Below are 15295 nucleotides of genomic sequence, written 5' to 3' on the forward strand. Positions count from 1 at the left end.
CCGTTGCTTCCCTCTGGAACATCTGAGCTGTTTCCTTAGCTCTAGCGATGTGTCGGTGTGCAAAACGCGCTGCTAGAGCCTGTTTAGAGTCTGGAGCTGCTGAGCACGTGTTGCTGCTTACAAGGTAATAAAAGCTATCTCAGAACATCGTAACTAATTGTATACGTATTCATCTTTTCTGTTTCGTTTCGTTTTTAATGCCACTTCACATAAACAAGCACCAAAATAAAATTCATGGCAGCTGAGAAGTGTGGCAAATCCTCAAATATATTTACACTACACAAATGTTGAAATGCACGTAATATGAATATAAATTTCAGGGACTTGCTAAGTAAATGATTATAGCTGCTTTGTAGGATGTAGCAATAAATTTTGGGTTCTGTGCAGGGAAAGCATGTTTATCTCTTAGATGTATAACTAGCCATTTATATGTGTAAGTAGCTGACTTTGTGCTCATGCAAATCAGGTACAAAATCAGAGTGTTTTCCATGCATATCGTGACTTCTCACTTTAAAAGCTTGGAGTTTTTTGGCTTTTTGCAGAAGCATAGATCATTTTTTTTTTTCATACCAGTGTAATCAAACTAATATTTTTACTACTTCTAGGAACAGTGCATTTTTTTTGTTTGCTGCCAGCATTCCTCTGCAATGGTATTTCTCTACTTGAGAAAAGCTAAAAATAAGTTGCAAGACTGATCTGCTGACTGTGAAAAAATTGTTGCCCAGGCAACCTGATCTTTTTCATAACTTTGTGGCTTCAGCCGTCTGATGGTTCCAATAGGTAAAACTGTAAAATCTTCAACATTTCCATCCTACAGGAACTCCCCTCATTGCGAACAAGTTTTCATTCAGAATTATGATGAAAATTAGCCTGGTTTTTCTTTGGGGGAAAAAAATGGTCTAATTTTGTTTTGGAGGTGAAGACAGCACAATGTTGGTGGTTGTTTCCAAAACAAAACGGAAGCGATCTTCACCTGGATGGGGGGAGCGGGGGGGTCAGAGTTTTCTTCTGTGCAAGGGGGAGCCCCGAAGCATTTGGAGCCCCGAGGCTGGGCTGTGCAGGCTCTGCCTCCAGCTCAGAGCAGCACGGGCACTTTGCACCAGGGATGTGGTTTTGGTGGCAAACTGGTCGTGATGCCTCATGCCGTCTCTTATGGGAGCCTCCCTCTGTTTTCCCTAAAACTTCCTTGCAATAAGAGGTCTCAGAAAAACCCGAGTTAGATCTCCTCCCGCTCCCAAAAACCTGGGCAGAAAGCAAGCCTAAGAACCGTTGCAGATTAAATTGTGATTTCCAAAGCACTGTGGCTTTATGCCATGAGAATCAGCCGCAGGCTCTCAGACGTCATCGTCAACGCGAAAATGCCCGCTGACTTCATGAGAACGAGACGGGCCGGAATCCACCAGTTTCAGCTGGTGCACAGAGCTACACTTTTAGTAAGGGAAAATACTGGCAGCTGAGGCATCAAGAATCCTGCCCTTTTTTTTCTGGAAGTAGATTAAAGAAACAAGATCAATACAGCATGTAACATGTCCTGAGAACTTACTAGCTAGTTATCCACCTTATTAACAGCAAGAATGAAATAAAGCTCAATTTAATTCTGCATAGTTTATTCAAAGTGAATAAATGAGCAGGCAAAGATTGCTGTGTTTATACATATTTCATAGAGGCTTTTGATAAAAAGCAGAACTAACCATTTAAGTTTAATTGCATCCAAATAAAGAACTATTTCCCACGGCTACTGAATAATACAACGTTGTTTTTGTTCTACTGTGTTCAAAAACAAAGGCGTTTCATAGTAGCTTGGGAGGTAAGATGTAAAAGTCTTTATTTATATGTACTGGGGAGGGGGGCAGAAGGAAAGTAATTACAATATGCCATTTCCGCAAAGACTTGCTAAACCTCAGAGGTACTGGGAGATAAACGTGGTTTGAAATGAGACCATCAGATAAAGGGGCTTTAAAGAGTTAACATTCCTTCCTGTGCAGTCACTGCATTAAGGTTTGTGCAACCAGAGGCAGTTACAATTTTTTGTATTGATAGCTTGTACTGTGAAGTATGAAATTCCCCAAAGAATCGCTCTGTACAGAGTTAGTATGAGACTCTACGCTGTTAGGTCCTCCCGGGAGCTGCAATTGTTGCTAACAAGGCATCAAGAAGTGAAACACTGAAAATTGGGTTACACACACGCTTTCCATAATACCAGGAAAATAAACAGGATATTAGAAATTTGTACCATTTCTATGAACCTCAGCACATCTCAGGACACAGTGGCATGCTTTCTGTTGTTGCTTACTTATGCTGTTTGATACTCAAGGATCTGAACGCTGAAGCTGTTTTACGGGGGCTACTGGTAATAAGATAATTTTTTAAGCAGAAGGGAGGGAAAGAATGTGTGAGAAAACTCTTGCCAATAAGCTTGCTTATGCAGACACTCTTCTCTTTTGGCAAAAGAAAGTTTTCGTATTTCAAGGTGAACTGTGGAACCCCCAGAGCCAAGTTTGCCAGGACGAGCAGCACGTGTGTACGGTTTATGGCTGGAAGGAAATGCAGAGGGTGAGGCAGTTACGGGACTGAGATTTCAGTCTGAAAACAATTAGGGATACAAGGAGAAGATGGAGGGTTCTGACCTGTGCTCCCTCCTCCCTTTGATGCCTGCGTGCTGGGTGTCACCTCCCCAGCTGCAGAGGTGGCAGAGGGAGCCGCGCGTCCCCTGCCACGCATGTTTGTTCGGTCCCTCCTGTTGAATTAAAATCTTGCTGCTTTTGGCTCATGCTGGCCGTGGAAGTACCAAGCCTGAAAAGCAGATGTGGAGCCAGTTCTCCTGCTCTTGTAAAGCAAGCAGCCATCTCCGGAGCCGATGCCCCATCCAGCCGGCTCTGCTGCCTCGGGGAGGGCTGGGAGCCAGCTCGTTAGCCACGAGCGTCAGTCGTTAGTCGTGGGCGTCGCAGGCGGGTTGCTGCCCAAGGATGCTAAACCTGCTGGGACGTGGCGCTGCCTGGGTTTGCCCGACACAAAGCAGGTCTGACCCAGGAGCCACGCGCTTGCATTGCCTGGGTGCAGCTGCAGCGCCGGAGCCTCGCCGGGAGCCCGGGGTCAGCAGCCCAAGCCCAGCAAGGTGCCAAGGGACCTACGTGGCGTTCGCTTTGGAGGTGGCTTGTGCTCTGCCTGCAGAGCACGTAGACCAACCAAGTTTTCTTACGATTAGGGGTTGTATTCAGTCCTGTTCGTTAGTATCTCAGTATCGTGCCTGTTTCTCTTCCTTTAGTTTCCTTTTTGAAACCACACTGGAGATTATAATTGTTAGCCCCCATTTTGCAAATGTTTTTCTGATCATTCACTTGAGTAAATCAAAGCCCAATGAAATCATCGTTATTAACCATCCATTTGATTGTTCTGTCAGATGCCAACATGGTGCTGTACATTGGCCCGAGGAGTGCAACTAAGAACTGAAAAAAAAAAAACCCAACCCAAAAGGTTTTTATTCCTCACAGAAAACATCTGGTGCTTTGGGCTGATCTATTGAGATGGAGGCAGGCTCTATTCATGTAGTCTCTTTCCTCAACTGGAGACAAATTATACTCTTACGGAAAGACTCTTAATTAAAAGGTGATGGAAATTTTACTTGCAAAGTCCAAAGTGAGTCCTACAGCATAATAAAGCGTAGTCACTACTAAAATTTAACAGACTGTCTGTAACATTTGAAATTGTGTTTAAAAACCCACTAGCAGTACAAGTGTTTGATCAAAAGTGTTTTTTAACACCATGTTCATTTCTGGAAATATTGATTAGTACATCAATTCTCACAGAAGGGCAGAACGGAAATGCGGAGATAAACACGGTTACTGCTGCAGCTGGGTTTTTTCCCCAGAAGTATGCAAACGTGAGCTCGGCAGTCAGCAGCCTGGTGTGAACGCTGGCTTTGCCCACAACCACAGCAGCTTAGCCCCGCTGAAGCCAACGCAGTTAATTACAGGAGGTGACTTTGTTTCGGTAACTTCTGTGGTGGTGCTGTTTTTCTTTCCCTGGCGGTGTGTTTAAAGCCAATTAAGGCTAAATATGCTGTTAGTCTGATCCCGAATATGGAGAGAAAATACATCAAATCTGTCCGGATTTACTAGCAGAGCAGTCCTTCGCGCGTCTACCAGAAGGCTCACAGCACACTGCAGAGTATTTCTGTCCAGGTAACATTGGTTATGTCACAGTAACGTGCAAAGGCGTAGGAGGGCTCTGCGTGGGAGAGCTACCCCCAACATACGTAAATTAGATTCCGTTTCAATCAGAACGGTTGGGTAAGTGTAGGGTTTGTTGAGAATCAGTGAGAAATACAGATGTGCTCAGAAAAACAGTAAAACGTCAGTGGCATTGGGGAGGAAGAGACAGACTTGCAAATAACCGCAGTTCTCAACTAATGACATACTGCCTTTTAATATTAAATAAAACCCCATCCTCCTTGCCTTGCTTTGAGTCCAGGTTGTCACGGCAGTTCCTTACATTCAGTGCCTCACCCTACACGTGCTGAGCCAGGCTCTGCTAAACGCACTGCGTGGTGAGGGTGAGCTTGGGCCATTTTGCCTTCAGAAGGCAGGAGTTCTCTGAGGCGAACCTGCGTAATGATGCGCGGTGAGATCGGTCCCTTTGTGCCGGTATAATTGCATGAATGTCAGTCATTGCCCAGCTTCCATTGGTTTTCAATTTTCTCTAGATCCAAGTCTTGAAATTCTACCTACTAAAACGATTTTGTTAAAAACAGAGGTACCTTTCTTGGGCAGAAGATAGAGTATGGTCTAGTAAGCTGTCTAGCAATTTAGAGATTGCCGTGATTCGGTCCTCAGCCCAATTCAAGAAGCGACCTTATTCTATTTTCAGTAATTTTAATTCACTTCTGGTACACTCGGAGTTGGCGATTGTCTGAAGAAAAATACGTTGGCACCAGCTTCAACCTCCAGCCATTTGCGTAGCTACCCCTGTTTTTAGCAGGTGCATATGGGTCAACCTCAGAAGCCTCTGATTCAAATGGTTTTAAAACATAGCTTAGAAGTATTAATTTTTCCACAGGGTAGCAATCCATTCCCATCTCAGAGAGATGGATTTTACTCATAGAAACCAGAAAGAATAATAAATAAAGTCATTTTAGAGAAGCAGCTCTGACCAGCCCCAGGGGACATTTTACATCCACTGTGACTGCTAATTCTTTGTAGTTATCTAAATGACCCTAAAATGTAGAAATTAGCATTAAAAAAAATAATAAAACTAAAGAAGAATCACATGGCTGTGTGACCACAGACAGAAACTGTGGTTGTGTTGCTCATTACCAACTATTATCTTTTGTCTTACTGATTCCTCTTTTAGAGGCGATGTATAAGCTGCCTTCCAAGGATAGGGAGAGGGTGATAAAAGGAGCAGTGCTTTCCTTGCTTTGGACTCAGGTTTGGTTTGTGGGCAATGTTGCTGTGTCCAGGCTGAGGACTGAGTGCGTAAATGTGATTTCTCATAGAAACCTTGATCCCTTCAACGATTTCCAAGTTGCACAGAAACGTAGAAGTTACTGACTTGAGAAACACTCATAGATTTCTATTTGTGTAGAGTTAAGGGCGCTTGTATTTGTGTAATTAGTACCTGCCAGTCTTCACAGTGTCTTGCGAGCTTCAGAGTGGGAATACTGGCATGCTAAACTGGTTTATCCAATAAATGGCTATATCGTTTAATTTGAACAGCAGACCTAAAGAGGATTTCAAACCAATGAAAGCCTTATATGGAGAATTGTTGGCAGTATTTTGTTATAGCTTTTCTTTTTTGTATCTGTCTCATCCCCACAATCCCACGACATTCCCGTTTGTTGCCCTGGAGCAGTCTTTTTTCCCAGATCTTCACCATTTCCCAGGCAAAGCTCTTTCTGATTTTGTGTGTTCCTTCCATCCAGCTGACACCCGTTCCAGCAGCTTTGAGAGGTATCAGAGGTACAGTTCAGAGTAGCTGGATCTGAAATATTTGCCAGGAGTATTCTTCAGGTGCTACGGTCCATATCCTGACAAATCAGCGTTGGATTAACTCCATGTACTTACACAGCAAACAATTTATCCAGAAAATCTACTCTCTCCATAAATTACCGCAGGTACATTTAAGCATTGTGCCTGCTCTTTTGATTAACTGCTCGTGTCTCTCCATTTTGGACTGCGCTGTGCTTGTTTTAATTCTTTTGTCTCCTTTTCTGCTGAAAATTAGAGCACTTTGTGCTGTTTTCTTCTGTATGCCAGCTGTAAGCTTTGGCCCAGGGCTCTGTGCCTGACGGGAACCGGCGCTCAGATGGGCCGTCTGACCCCACTGAACTGCAGGTACCGTAATATTCCTGCTGAAGCAGGAGGAATTTCAGTAGTGTAAGAAACAGCACTGCACGTATGAAAGCACAGCCTGGTTAGAGCTACTGAATCCCTTTGGGACTCTTTGGAATAAACGTGCTGCTCTTTACAGCTGTGCTTGCTGAAGCAGCCCCAAAGGATGCTGAAGGTACAGGTAACAGTTAACAGGAGCTGAGAGCGCTGGACGTGCTCTCTTCGGGTTTATGAACACACCGAGAACGTTTAGTTACATTTTCAGTTAATAGTTAGGATGTTCTTTGACTTCAGAGTATGAATCCCATTAGATTTCCGTGGGAAAGAAATGGGTTCTCTCAGGCAACGTAAAGCTTTTTCAGCACGCGTTTAGTAAGGAGGCTCCATCCAGCTCCCGACTGGTGTTTAAGTAGACGCTCTTGAATATATCAGTCATTCACGTGCTCCTTCAGCTGCTGGTCCTTAAAACACTCCGTATAGCAACTGCACTAAGGCTTCTCGGCTTCATGGAGTATTGCAAAGGATTTGGGCTTTTCACAGAAAGCTTCAGTAAGACAGATTGAAGATTTTGGTCTTCAGATGCCAGTGTTTGCGTGCCAGTGCTCTGGTTCAGATTCAGATTGTTCTGAACAAAATTTTTGGATCTCATCTCAGTACAGACCACAATGAAAAGCCCATCTCCTCCAGCAACAACTGGACTTCCTACTGGAAAAGTATAGTTTGTTTGGACAGAGATTTTTAAAATCTGAGTTTGAGAGAGGGTTCGATGTCAACTTTGGTACTCTGCTGTACCTGCAAACGTTACTACTTTGTCTCATGATTCGTTGTAAATCCAGCGTGTATATTTAGAAATATAAATGATCAAAATGCTGTCCCCCCATGCCACCATTTCTTTTCAAGTGAGGTGTTCAGAGGATGAACACCTCAACAGTGAACCAGGAGTTGCAGATGTTGAGGGAGCTTCCAGCCTTGCAGAGGAACCAGAAGGAGCGTTCAGGCTGTGGGATGGAAGATCCTTATGGGTTTAGCCTGGTGGTTCATTGAACGTGACAGAACAACCTCAAACCTAAGTGGTTTTGATTTCTCTAAGTGTGAAGGGATGATGGCTACAGGCCAGCAAAGTATAGGTCTTTAATTGACTTCAGTGGGACTACTCAATTTTTTTAAGTTAAATATGGGATTTACTGATTTCAGGCATTAAAGCTCACAGTTTGAGCTTGCTCTGCTGTCAGAGGAGCTCAGTGGGCTTTTTTTTGGTCCCTGCCTAAATGTCTTGTGTCTAACTGGGAAAATCTTCTGCAGTTGCAGATCTGCTTACTCCACAGCAGTCGCGCTGATCTCTGCCAAATTGTGCGTCTCTGCGATATTGTCTTCTTCTGCATGTACAAATACAAAACAAGATGAAACCAGTAAAGTCATTTTCATGTGTGACCTAATATAGTTTCCGCAGAGGCACTAATGCTCTTTCCTCCCTCACACCATATGAGTTCCTAATGAGACATTAATGAGACATTAATTGCTTATGCAAATTTAGACTAGTAGACAATGAGAGTTGTTGTACCAAGAGTTTAAGGGCCATATAACCACTCTGGATGTTCACATAATTCCCATTAACATTAATTGGAGCTGCGTGCAGATCAGAGCCTGGTATCTTCAAAAGTTGTAAAATAAACCATTGAATACTAATAGGCCAACTTGTAGCCATGTATCTTTCTTATAAGCACTTTGGTTTTTATACTGGTTGCTAGCAAGTCATCTAGTGTTAAAACGCTCCAGATGGCATTGGAAGTAGTTTAAAATACAAAAGAATTATTTTCACTTAATGTGTCAGGAATGTGAAACTTTATCCCACATGATTGTAAATAAAATATGGGGGCCATATATTTTACCCCCTGGGGAACTTTTGTGGAGCGTTTTAAGCTTTGCTGGTGAAGTGGCTACAAGAAAAGATACCAAAGTTGCACTTCTAAAAGTAACTCATGGAGATGTTGAAAGAAATTAATTCAGTGACTGTAGTCTGGGTCTGCTGATGAGGAACTGTGAGAACAGTGACTAAAACTCTTTGACCAACCAACTATTTGACACATATGCTGGTAGCTCCAAGGCTCTCTCGGCTGTCTGCCTTAATAACATCTCTGCTCTCATTTCCATCTCTCCCCTCTCTTGCTGCTCCCTTGTCGTTGTATTTAAGGCATTCCTTGCAGCCCACGTCCCGTGCAGCTCAGTGCATCCTTGTCCGTAAGAGCAATCATGCCTCTGCTTGGAGCTTGGTTTTGCCATGACAGATTGATAGACAACCCAGGCTCATTCCCTGCTGAGAAGCCTCATTTGGCCTGTTTAATGCCAGATCTTTTTAGGATGAGCACTGGGAGTCCTTTGCCCTGCTCCACTGAGTACTAACTCAGCGTATATATCCCCGTCATGTGGAAACGCCAGGGTCGATGAATTCAGCGAGCAAGGCACAAGCTCTCGTGTATTTATGAATACTCATGTGTTGTTATAAGCCTCTGGCCACCTGGGAGATTTTGCAGTTGTCACAGGATCATTATAATGGTAGAAATCCAAAGTTTGGGTTGTGACAGCGTGCTGCTCCCCCGCCGCTCGTTATCAGCACGCGGTGATTGGCACCTCGCGCTCGCTCACCTGCAGACAGGGCACTTGCAAACCTCGCCGGTCCGTATCGCCTGTTACAGCCAGTCCATTCCACTTTAAACTGTTTCATCGGATTTCCAGCCTCTAGTCAGGCCCTGCAACGCTGTAATTCCAGGAACAGATGTGTCACCGGGAACCTGGGACATTCATCAGGTCAATTAAAATGACCTGCGACACTAGGGGAGTTAAATAGAAGGTTTAGCGAATACATAAGATAATGAGCTATAATTGTCTGCAAATAATAAAAAATGTCTAAAATAACGTTATGTGTCAGTGAAATTACTTGAGCAGGTTAAATTTTGAGTGAAGGAGAGTGCTTGGCACCACAATCAAAACATCTCACCTACAGTGGTGCTTTCATTTAGAACAGCAAAATAGTGGCTTTGCCTCATGTTTCAATGCAGTTGAGAGTTCTTAGAGCAAGAAGATATGGCCATTAACCGTTATTTTCTTAATAATAGCATCCCATTGTTAAGCAAAATGCTAACCCCGGTTGCATTCAAAGCACTAGAAATCTAAAGTTAAGGCAGCATAAAATGCGTTCTCATTGCATTCAGATGGTAATGTATGGCAATTCTTCATTTTGCAATCCTAGCATGTACTTAGTATGTTAAATGAGGTGAAATAGAAAAGGGAAAAAAAACCAAAAAAAAAGATGTCTGAGGAAATACAGTACCCTCCCTGGTACGCTTAGGGTAGTATCAAACAAAGGAAGGGTGAGAAGCTGTGACGCGATGTGATAAATGAGCTTTTCCGTGGCATTAAGGCAGAGTACTTTATGAACAAATGTACAAATAATTAATAATAATAGCAATTTTAGGGGGGGGTTTCAGTATAGAACATTTTATAAACAGTAACTGATGAAGCTGTAAAGGTTTGGACTGCTGTGAAGAGGGAAGACTTGCTCTGAGACTTTCAGACAGTCTATAGCTGTTCTTTTTTTCTTTTCTCCAGCAATAGAAATTAACGGAAAAGTGATGATGACGTGTTTACCTGACCCGTGTTTGATAGCCCCAAAATATGTTCTATCTCCAAAACACGGGGCACTTTCAAGTTACGTGTTTTCCTAGTTTTAAGTGAGGAGAGCTGGCAGAACAAGGAAATGTTTATACTCCTAAGCACAATAAAGCAATCCTTTCTCTTGGTAAACAGCCTAGACGTCTTTTCTATCTAATGCAGTTACACAGAATGATGGCAGAAAAGTAAATTGGAGGGGGGGCGGGGAAAGTTTAGCATTTACTCAGAGGAGAGCATTACAGCAACTTGGGTAATGACAGAAGAGCCCTAGAAGGTGCCAGCTCCCGAGGAGCTGCACAGTAAAGTTCTATTAAAAGGAAAAGAAAAATGAGGACTTTGTCCTGGATCTATGAAAACTCATTCATCAGGGAGAGGATTAAGCCAGACGGCTCACAAACATCACGCAAGTCCTTCTGACACGCTGTAACCACTGACAGTAAGTCATTTCAAAGACTTCATCTCTTCAGTCCTAGGGTTACCTTCATGCCACACAAGCCGGATGCCTCCCTGCTGTTTAATCGCCAAAATTTTACATCAGAAACGACAGCTCCAGGCAGGGAGGAGATAGGAAATGAGATTCGTTTAGAAGAAGAGGATCACAGTGTTTTAACTCTCCTCTTGCTCTGATGCTGTGGATCGCTCAGTTGGCATCCAGCCTTTGAACCCGGGCAGGCAGAGAGGTGTGGTAGAAACAGAGTCAGGAAGGAACCGAGTGCCCGCTTCTGCCTCTCTCCTTCCTATACCCAACTGCAGAGAGTCCCTCCCACGCTCCCAAGAATTTGTAATGCCTTTGCAATGTGGGTTTCCTTGCTGCAGACCATCATTTCCAGGCTCTGCAGGGGCACTTTGATTTTTCCTGGTGAATGCTTAAGGTCTACTCTCCCCTTTTCCAGATTTTAATCTGGGGGAAATAACCCCGCATACCCAGGCTTTTCCTAACTCAGTGAGACTCAGGATGCTCTGTGCTGACATCTTTCATGTCTTACCTGCCTGTTCCCATCTCCTAAAAATATTTCATCTGTGACAGCAGGTTTCACCAGGATAGTCCCCTTTAAGTTCCCATGTTTTTAATATTTTAAGAATGAGAGGGGAAAGAAATGTTATATTTTCAATAGAATAAGTGTAGAAAACAGCTAAAATGTTGAGAACAGTTATTAAAATGTCAAAGAGAAATGAGCATGCTTTGATTGACATTAATCACGGGTTTAAAGGTCAGATTGCAACAAATATATAGAATTAATATTAGAATAAAAGATACTTTTCATGGCTCCAGTGAGAATTCAGTAATTCAGTGTGCAACTATCATTGATTGCTACTGTTGTTGTTGTTATTATTATTATTTATATTATTATTTCCCTGAAAAAGAACAGTATAAACACTTGGTCTCCACAAAAAAAAAAAAAAAAGAGAGAGAGAGAAATCCAGAACAGAGAGGAAAAGGCAGATCTGCAATTTAGTTTAACTGGTCTTCTGCTCTGCATCCCAAAGTGCACAAATCCCCATCCTAACTGCAAACAAGCAAGAGTTTTATTAGTACACAAACAATCATTTTCCATCTTTTTCACTCCGTGCTCTGCTTTTCTCCCGTTTCCCTCCCGGGGAGGCACTGCAGCGTATGACCAGAATGGTACGTGATGCTCCACAGACAAGTTGTAAAGAGGAGCGGCGGAAAGTGTTGCACCTCGTGTGTTTTTACAAAGAGTGATGGGGTTTGATGGAGAGCAGAGGCTGAGGGCGAGAGAGCTTGAGACATCTCCAGAAGAAACCTCCCAGCGGGACACGTAGTCTTCCCATCCTGGCGAGAGGAGCTTCTTCCTCTCCCTTTTGTCCTTCCAAAGCGTGCTGCGTACGTCTCTCTCAGCAAAAACCTTTTTCCTTTCATTAGGCATCGGTCTCCCCAAAATCCAGACACGTTCCTAGCTGGCACCAACTCCGGGCGGAGCGCATCCCTCCCTGCAGTGCGACAGCCTCGGGGCAGCTCTGCTGGGCTGGAGGTTAGTGCTGCGCGGTGGCGTATCACCGAGAGGTGCCTGCAAGCGAACTGCGATTTCTTCAGCCTGCAGCCTCCTGCCTCAGCTCTGTACCTCTTACAAGGCTCAGGAAATTGATTTCATTTACTTTTGGGGCAGATAAGTATTCCATTAGTGCTTACTCTGACCTTTGCACACAGCAAGGTGTTTGCTTTTCCTAATTCTAGCACCATTAGGAGTGCATAAGTTTTGAAATCTTCTTACACCAAAAAGCAGTAATGGTTATCTGCTATACTTGCTTAATGAGTCATAAAATGAAATAGCAGATGATTTGTTCTGCATACAATTAATCCACTAGTTAAGTAATGGCCAAGACTGCTGAAAAGGGACAATAAATCTGGTAACCTAGACAACGTCTCAAAGTATTGGCTTTACTAATCACAATCAATTAGACTTTTTCTCACCTAAGTTTAAAAAAAAAAAGAAAAAAGTTTTAGCTTTTTTGTTTCTTTTGTGCAGTTTCAATAACAATTAGGTTTGGCTCTGTCATTCTGAGGAACGCCGGCCGCATTGATCTTTGTTTATTTTAATCATGTTAAAAGGGTTAAGCCAAAGACTCAAAGAGCATATAGTGGAGCGCTGAATGCAGCAGAGTGCTTTTATCCCACTAATGAAAAGAAATTGTTGAACAAGATTAGGTGCAAGGAGGCTCTCAAGTCTGTTTCCATGATTTGCCTGTAATAGGGGTGCATGTAGGCAGTAAAGACGACTTAAAGTGAGAAAAACTAAATTAATCAGCTTGGCAAACTATTACTAGTAATAAGAGGTAGTGTTCTTAATATTATTGATCCCGTACTTTTTATGAGCTTCACTCACAGGACAGAATCCGACCATTAAAGGCATCGTACAGATGCAGTTATCAAGCCTAACAGGTTCCTGCCCGTTAGGAAAAAGGTTTAGCATCCTGGACACGTGCGTAAACTTCACAGCGGCCATTTCTGTAGCGATTACGTTGCTGACTTGGATGTTGATTCAGCTGGCTTTTGCTGAGCCGGTTGTGGTGATATAGTGCTCCTTGTAGGGGGTTTCAAGATGCTCAGATGGGTGTGCAAGTCCAAAAGGGGAATTTCAGCAGCTAAATATTAGTATATTATACTATATAGCTGTAATTCAAGTAAATGAATTTACTACAGATGGAAACTCAAGTACACCACGTTCCCGGCTGAGAAGAAACCTCATGACACACTCCCCCCTGCCCCAAACCCATACGTTGCCTCTCCAAAATTGTCATTAAATTGTGCACATTCGCAAGGCTGGTGGAAATTTATTAAGCAAATGAATAAATAAATAAATAAACAAACAGCTGGATGCATACAAAAATGGGTTCCTCTTGTCTGGTGATACTTTATTGCCACTTTTAACGGATTGAATTTAACAAATCTGTTGTTGTATACCACATATGTGACAATTCGATTCAGACTTTAATTGTGTAAGTTTCAATAGCTGTGTAAATATTTTAAGGTTTAAAAATTACATTTTTCATAACTGTGTGTCAGAAGAATTAGATTCAAGTATTTCTCAATGTTGCAACAATGCAGGATATATAAAGGAAAACTAATAGACTACATTTGTTCTCTGGAGACGAGCAGTTGCTGTGAAGGCAGACGATTATTTCTGAGAAATGATTTTTAATAAATAAACTGTAGAAAATATTGCTGTGCGTTTCAGCATTACTCCTCCCTCACGCCGTATGTGACTTTACTATCATAAAATTTCTGCATTCCTCTCAGTCCCTAATCCTGCATCCTGACTTTTTTCTATCATATCAGTCTCTTCATTCAGCCTGTGATATACCACCCTCTCTCTCAGCAGTTTTTAAACCTTGTTCCCAAGCGACATGCAATGAAATCTTCCCCCCATTTCTCCCCATTTTGCTTTCCAGCCCACAAGTGCCTTCTCTTCATTTTTTGCCCTTGCACCCTGGGAGGCAGCTGGGTGTACAGGGTACAAAATGCACAGGTTCGATGTGTTTGAACTAAACCAATCCACGCCAAAGTTTGCAATGAAATGTGAAATCAAGGAAAATAGCGTTATGCAGGGAGTTGTCACTTCATCACGTCTTTGGGGTACGTAGACACTGGCTGATTTCTTCTGATCTTAGGCTTGCCTAAGGCGTTGGACTAGCTCTCAAGCAACCGATTTGATGCGTGACCATTGGCAAGCCGCTTAAATTTTTTCAATAATTAATTTCCATATCTGTACAATGTGATATATGTTTCAGCCACAATACCACGTGAAGAATTGTTTTTCACTATGTGTGTTTTAGATCATCACTGATTTCACTGAGTCCTCTAAGACCCTACTTTCATTCCATGGGGATTTCAGCAACAATGCAGGTTCAGGAGCTATTGCACAATATACCCCAAAGATAGTATTGCGAACATACTCAAGGACTGGGTGAAAAGGCCTCAACAAACGGTCAAGATTGGGAACTCTGAGGCCAGAGCTATCAATCCATAGTTTGACACTTAGTTGATACAAGTTACTAAAAGGGTCTTTGATTCCTAGAAATGAGTATTAGAATAACATTGCAGTGTTTTTTTCCCCAGGAGCAACTAACAAGAATAATCGCTTTTATAGTTTTCATAAATTCCATTAATTTTTTTTGCTCTCTTTTTTTAATTCATCCAATTTTTTTGCCAATTGGAAATGTTTACTACAGCAAATGCTGTATTTATAAGAAGGGGGGATGCTCAGCCTTGATAATGAGCCAACCTTTTAAACCCATCCAAATGTGCCACCAAGAGGGTAACAAAGAATCTCACGACTTGTCAATGAAAGCTGTAAATACGTCTTCATCTGAGTAACGGCTTGGGTGTGGCCTGGTTTTACGCAGAGATATTTAAGCTGCACTTGAAATGGAATGTGAGTTTGTGTGGAATAGAAATATCCCTCTTAATTAATTTATTCTTTGTGTGCTCGTGTAGCAGTTTATAGATCCAGTAAAGCTTTCACAACGCTGTATCAGGTGTCCAAGGGTGAGAGCCGTTCTCACATGCTCTTCTCTGTTGTCAGCTGCAAAAGCTTTAGAAGTTAACATCCGCTGAAATTGTTCTGGTTTTGCTACCACCTAAATCTAATTTGTTCTGATTCATACCCCTGTAAACCAGGTCAAGGCTGATGAAAACCGAGACCAATATTCTAAATTCATCTAGAACAGTTTGTGGAGATAAACATGTGTGTTCCAGTGCACCTGATCACCAGGCAGGCGTTGTTTGTGCGAAATGAAGAATGGGCCCAGTTGTTCACGCTAGGCAGAAATGAAAC

This window comes from Grus americana, chromosome 15 (genome assembly GCF_028858705.1).
Source record: "Grus americana isolate bGruAme1 chromosome 15, bGruAme1.mat, whole genome shotgun sequence".
Taxonomy (NCBI): Eukaryota; Metazoa; Chordata; class Aves; order Gruiformes; family Gruidae; genus Grus; species Grus americana.